The sequence below is a fragment of the Bos indicus x Bos taurus genome, chromosome 20 (assembly GCF_003369695.1).
Source record: "Bos indicus x Bos taurus breed Angus x Brahman F1 hybrid chromosome 20, Bos_hybrid_MaternalHap_v2.0, whole genome shotgun sequence".
In the NCBI taxonomy this organism is placed as follows: Eukaryota; Metazoa; Chordata; class Mammalia; order Artiodactyla; family Bovidae; genus Bos; species Bos indicus x Bos taurus.
In genome coordinates, this window is record NC_040095.1 from 55,012,481 (window position 1) to 55,018,964 (window position 6,484).

Genomic DNA, 6,484 nt, shown 5'->3' on the forward strand with positions numbered 1-6,484 from the left:
CCAAACCCATGTCCATCGAATTGGTGATGCCATCCAGCATATCATCCTCTGTCGTCCCCTTCTCCTCCTGCCCTCAATCTTTCCCAGCATCAAGGTCTTTTCAAATGAGTCAGCTCTTCGCATCAGGTGGCCAAAGTGTTGGAGTTTCAGCTTCAACGTCAGTCCTTCCAGTGAACACGAAGGACTGATATCCTTTAGGATAGTCTGGTTGGATCTCCTTGCAGTCCAGGGACTCTCGAGAGTCTTCTCCAACACCACAGTTCAAAAGCATCAATTCTTCAGCGCTCAGCTTTCTTTATAGTCCAACTCTCACATCCATACATGACCACTGGAAAAACCATAGTCTTGACTAGACGGACCTTTTTTGACAAAGTAATGTCTCTGCTTTTCAATATGCTGTCTAGGTTGGTGATAACTTTCCTTTCAAGGAGTAAGCGTCTTTTAATTTCATGGCTGCAATCACCATCTGCAGTGATTTTGGAGCCCAGAAAAATGCTGCCTCAAATGGAAAGCCATTCTCCCAAATAAAATCATTAAAATAATAACCAAAATAGTTTGTTCTAAGAAAACACAACCATTCTTAAAATTTATACTATAAAAAAATTTTTGAGCAAAAATAAATGATAATCAAAATAGATTCCTTTTTATTTTACTATATGTATATATCAATGGCTATTTAAATATCTATGATGTTACCTTATAAAAACTGTTGAGTTTGCTTTTATGTTACTATACGCCCTCTCTTATATTTGGAACTTGCTTAGATTTTCTTCATTTACCTTGTTCCAATCACAAGCCCATGGAGAAGGCAATGGCACCGCATTCTAGTACTCTTGCCTGGAAAATCCCATGGACGGAAGAGCCTGGTAGGCTGCAGTTCATGGAGTCGCTAAGAGTTGAATACAACTGAGCTACTTCACTTTCACTTTCATTTTCACTTCACTTTCATGCATTGGAGAAGGAAACGGCAACCCACTCCAGTATTCATGCCTGGGAAATCCCATGGACAGAGGAGCCTGGTAGGCTATAGTCCATGGGATCGCAAAGAGTCAGACATGACTTAGATACTGAGGTACTGAGCAATAGTTAGATTGAACGATAAGAAAGCAATGGCATTTGACTATATTTAACCACAAAAAAAATGGCAGTTTAATGTACAACCTAATAATTTCCTACTGATAGCACAGTATCTCATACCACTGTCATTTTCACTTACTTGACTTCTGATGGTTTTTCTTAATTGTATTTGTCAAAATCCTATGAAAATCCCACAAAGAAATGGAACTTTAAACACAGAGAGAAAAGTATTTATTGTAAATTTTTTAAAAAAAATTTCTATTGATGTGTGGCAGAACCAATATTGCAATTAGCCTCCAATTAAAATAAATAAATTTAAATTAAAAAAATTTCTATGCATAAATATTTACAATATTAAAGTAATATATTTAAAGGAGTAAATCTAAGGTAGTGTTCCTTAGGGATAAAGCCTCAGCTTATTTTTGTTATATGATAGTGACATAGCCTCAGAACACGTGTCACATTTTTCTATGACTACATGAATTTCTCAAATTAAATGGCTATAATAGCCAAGTCACAGCTTTTGGGTAATTAGAAGAAAAAGTGACTTTCTTTGGAGGACATAACTTTACAAGGGCAAATGGCTTGAAGAGCAAATCCCAAGATGACTATCAGTCCCCGTACGGCTTCTTGTCCAAGTACACGTGTGCAGTGAACAACCTACACACCCATACATGGGGAACCTGTACATATTATTTGTCTAAATAAAAGATGATTTATTCTCCTTAGCTGTTATAAATTCAGTGCCTAACTATAAGGAATGAGGCAGATATTACAGGGTAAGAATATACCTAAAAATCAGTCAAAAGTTTGCTAGTCATTTATTATATAAAATTATACTAAATAACATTCAGATAGTAAGACAATGAACTTAGTTGAAAAAAATTGATTTTTTGTCATCTGTCCAGCATGTCTAGAAACAGATCTCACTTTTTGGTGTGTATGGTGTGGCTAAGCAGAAGGGCTTTACCTAAAACTTGGACTCAACTTCAAAGATCCCCTTTATAATGTCCTTTAGAGAAAATTTTAATTGGCAATAATGAGATTCAATAACCACCTCATTTGAAGCCAATTAAATAGGCAAGTCCCTACATTCAATTTAGCAGAAATATTGGGAAAAAAAAAAAAAACTCCAGGCAGTTGTTTTTTTACCAGAGAAGACTCAACAGAAATTCCATGGGAACTGCATAAAATCTATCTTTTTGAGAGTGGGGTAGAGAGATTTTAGTTTTGAATGCATGAGGGCAATAGTGAATAGGTACAGCTTCTTACTCCCAAGTTTTTCCAAAGAGAAAAGAAATAACTAAGTAAATAAATAGTTAAATAAGTAATTGTATAAGTATGCAGGAGCCTCAGGCATAAAAAAAGAGGGCCTGGGAATCAGCTGAAACACCATAAAGCAAGGGTTCATATCCATGACCTTGAATGTTGAAAGACTTTTAATTTTGGAAGTCCTAATGTGTTTTAAAATTAATTATTTCAATTTTATTAAAAGCAATATATCATTCAGAAACTATAAACACTTGCCTCCTGATATCAGTGTTAATCTATTTTCTTAATGATACTTAATAGCCTAATATCTCATTCAACTAAATGAGCTCTATAAACTTTAATAGTTTTTTAAAAAAGGAATTATGCTATTTAAAGAAATACTAAATATCCAGAGGAAAAGCCACCATTCCAGAAACTTTCTGTGATTTTAATTATTATACTTTATGAGGATAATATTGTCATGCACATTTATAGCAGACAAACGAGTTTCTAAGGGAAAACTGCCTTATGTTTAATTTTAGGACTGACAGAAGGCATCTGCTTTTCTGCAAGGGAAAAACAATGCAGTCCTATCCTATGTTAATCCTGGAAGTGTTTCTATGTTTAAATTATCTTTTTATTACAAATCACAGCATTACAGAATGTTAAGTAGTAAATGAAAGTGAAAGTGTTAGGCGCTCAGTCATTTCCGACTCTTTGTGACCCCATGGACTCTAGCCCACCAGGCTCTTATATCCATGGGATTTTTCCAGACAGGAATACTGGACTGGACTGCCATTTCCTTCTCCAGGGGATCTTCCCGACCCAGAGATCGAACCCAGGTCTCTCGCATTGCAGGCAGACTCTTTATGATCTGAGCTACCAGATCCTTTGCAATAAAAAGTATATGTAGGGGAAAACTAATTTCAAATGACTTTGAGTAGGGATGTCTGGTTATTACGTTCTAGGCTTTCTAGAAGGATTACAGTCCACTTACTAATATTCTGATACAAAAGAACTGAATATTCAAACTAACTTTGTTCTTTCCTGAAACCATTTACTAAGGGACAAACTTTCAGTCCAGGAAAAATTTTAGGAAGCTAGGAAAAGGAAGATGGGTATAATAAATAGTGTTAGAAACATAACCATGCCTAAGAAATGATTTTACATTTTTAATAAATAAAGCAAAACAGTCTATGTAAATAAATGTTTGTGTTTCTAGATCAAGTTCATTAAAACAAGGAGGAAGCCTAAAATAATTCCAAATTACAAGTTTAAAAATATTTATAAAACTGCATGTGGAGAAGGTCAATCATTTGCTAGCAACCAATGTGGAGGTCCATTCTGGAGATCAGCCCTGGGATTTCTTTGGAAGGAATGATGCTAAAGCTGAAACTCCAGTACTTTGGCCACCCCATGCGAAGAGTTGACTCATTGGAAAAGATTCTGATGCTGGGAGGGATTGGGGGCAGGAGGAGAAGGGGACGACAGAGGATGAGATGGCTGGATGGCATCACTGACTCGATGGACGTGAGTCTGAGTGAACTCAGGGAGTTGGTGATGGACAGGGAGGCCTGGCCTGCTGCGATTCATGGGGTCGCAAAGAGTCGGACACAACTGAGCGACTGAACTGAACTGAATGTGGAGGTTGTACCACGGGCTCCAGCTCTCACATCCTTTCCCTCTAAGGACTGACAGGAAGGAAAACACCTACCCTAATCTCTATGGCCAGCAGATGGCTCAGCCTGGTCTGAACACCTGCCCCAGAGAGGTTCTCCGGAAGAAGCTTGTCATCCCATCTCTTCTGTCCCCTTGAGCCGCTCCAATGTCCAGCCCACAGTTGCTCCCTGGCCAGAAGGTGGTGGAGAATAGCCTGGGGACCCCCACTTCTCAACGTGTTTCTTCGCAATCCATGACTGAGACTGGACGTCCTCTGGGCAAAAGAAAGTTTGAAAATGTGTACCTGGCTCGGAAGAAGAGAAACCATTTCATCGTGACTCTCAAAGCCCTCTTCAAGTCTCAGGTAGAGAAGGAGGGTGAAGAGCACCAGCTGTGCGGGGAGATCAGCAGCCTCCCAACATCTTGCTTCTCAACAATTTCTCTAACCAGCGAAGGATCTATTTGATTCTGGGTTTGCCCCTCACCAGGTCGGGGAGGGAGGGGGAAGCTCAACAAGGAACTGCGGAAGGGCGGCACTTCTGTGGAGCAGCGAATAGCCAGGAGCTGGCAGATGCTCTGATGTACTGCTGCGGCAAACAGGTGATTCGCAGAGACTTAAAGCCGAGAATCTGCTCTTGCGGCTCCAAAGAGAGCTGATAAGCTGGTCGGTGTGATAGCTTATGGTGAACGGTGTCGGATTCTTTCGGACCAGGGACCAGGCTTGATCAGTCAAGAGCTTTTATGTAGCAGAGTTTTATTCAAGTAAGAAAAGACACAGAGAAAGCTTCTGACATAGACATCAGAAGGGGACGGAGTGCCCCCCTTGGTAGTGTTAGCAAGGGAGTTATATACTTTTTAAATTAGCTATTATAGTAAATCAAAATAATGTCTCAAGGTTGTCAAGATCTTATTAGACCCACTCCCATAATTTATATTTTAAGATAACAGGATTAGCCAGAAGGTTTTCAGGAAGGAGAAACTGTCCTCAAGCAGGAATCATTGTTTTTATATAATCCTTGAAAGTGAAAGAAAGTGAAGCTCCTCAGTCGTGTCTGACTCTTTGCAACCCCATGGACTGTAGCCTGCCAGGCTCCTCTGTCCATGGGATTTTCTAGGCAAGAGTACTGGAGTGGGTTGTCATTTCCCTAGTTCAGAGTTTAAACTGAGTTGTTTGTTGTGTAATCATCAGTTCCGGGCTTAAAGAACAAAACGTTTTATGTTTTATGTGACTAAGACTAAGGAAGGTAGAGGGGAAAAAAAGATGTTTGTCCTTCCCTCCTCCTTGAGAATTCCAGCCCCCTATCTCCTTGGGGACCCCTGGACTTCTTATCAACCTGCCTAGGAACTGACTCTTCAGGTGCATGCCCTCTCCTTGAGGAGGAAGACAATGTTTGGCACCTGGTCCCCCTTTCTGCAGAGATGATTGAGGGGCGCGCACACAGGCACACAGGGAGCAGGTAGATCTGGAGTTCATTGGAGTGCTCTCCTACCAGCTGATGGTGGACAACCTGATGTTCCTGAGTGCCTCCCACAAGGAACAAGATGTATCTGCGCATCGTCAAGGTGGTACTGAAGTTACCCGTTCTGTGCCCATGGGAGCCCAGGACCTCATCCCCAAGCTGCTCAAGCATAACCTCTCAGAACACCTGCCACTGACCCAGGTCTCTACCCACCCTTGCGTCCAGGACCATTCTCGAAGGGTGCTGTCTCTCTCTGCCCTTCAGTCTGTCCCCAGAATTGTCCCTGTCCTTTTCTCAGTCATGTCTGTATTTACGTCTGTATATTGTAATTAGGAGGAGGGGTCCCTGGCCTCTTCCACCATCTGTCTTCTACCTTTGCTTTATTTAATAAAAGCAGGTGCTTTTTGTACTGATGACAGTAGATATTTACAGGTGGAGACTGCTGTGGAGGAAGCCATGGGAGGAGTCGGAGGAGTTACCCACGCTGGGTGCCAGGGTGGGCACTGCATCACCATGCCTAGGAGCACCCAGCCCTCTCACCTCTAGCCCCCACCTGGTCAGCTCCCAGCCACCCGACCCTCTATGTCTTTTCCGTCCCCTGCTCTGACTCCCAGGCCTGGAGATGCTGGGGACCTCAGCTCCACTCTGCTATGCCTGCACACCAGCCATCTCTGCCCACCTGCTCTTAACTACTCGCTCTTAGTTGACCTCTTGTCTTTCTGTCTCCTGCTAAAGCCCTACTGACCCAGGAGCAATGAACACTGCTGTACCCAGAAGCTGTCTTTTTTGTTTGTTTTTCTATTCTGGTGAGGCTCTAACACAGGAGTGAATAGAAGCAGTACTGATGGTACCTTGTCCCTGACTTACGTTTTCACTGCCAACTATGACGCTTTGTGTAGGTTTGCTGTTTGGTTTGGTTTTGACCGTCTTGCGAAGCCTGCAGGATCTTAGTTAAAAGAACGGGTACACCCTGAAGTGGAAGTGCAGAGTCCTAACCATTGGACTGCCAAGGAATTACTTTGCTGTAGATACATCTC

General features: G+C 41.6%; 1 pseudogene; it reads left to right on the top strand.

Moving 5' to 3' along the window:
- LOC113879044 overlaps positions 1-5,780 on the top strand; it is a 46,690-nt pseudogene extending 40,910 nt beyond the window's left edge.
- The last annotated feature ends 704 nt before the right edge of the window (positions 5,781-6,484 follow it).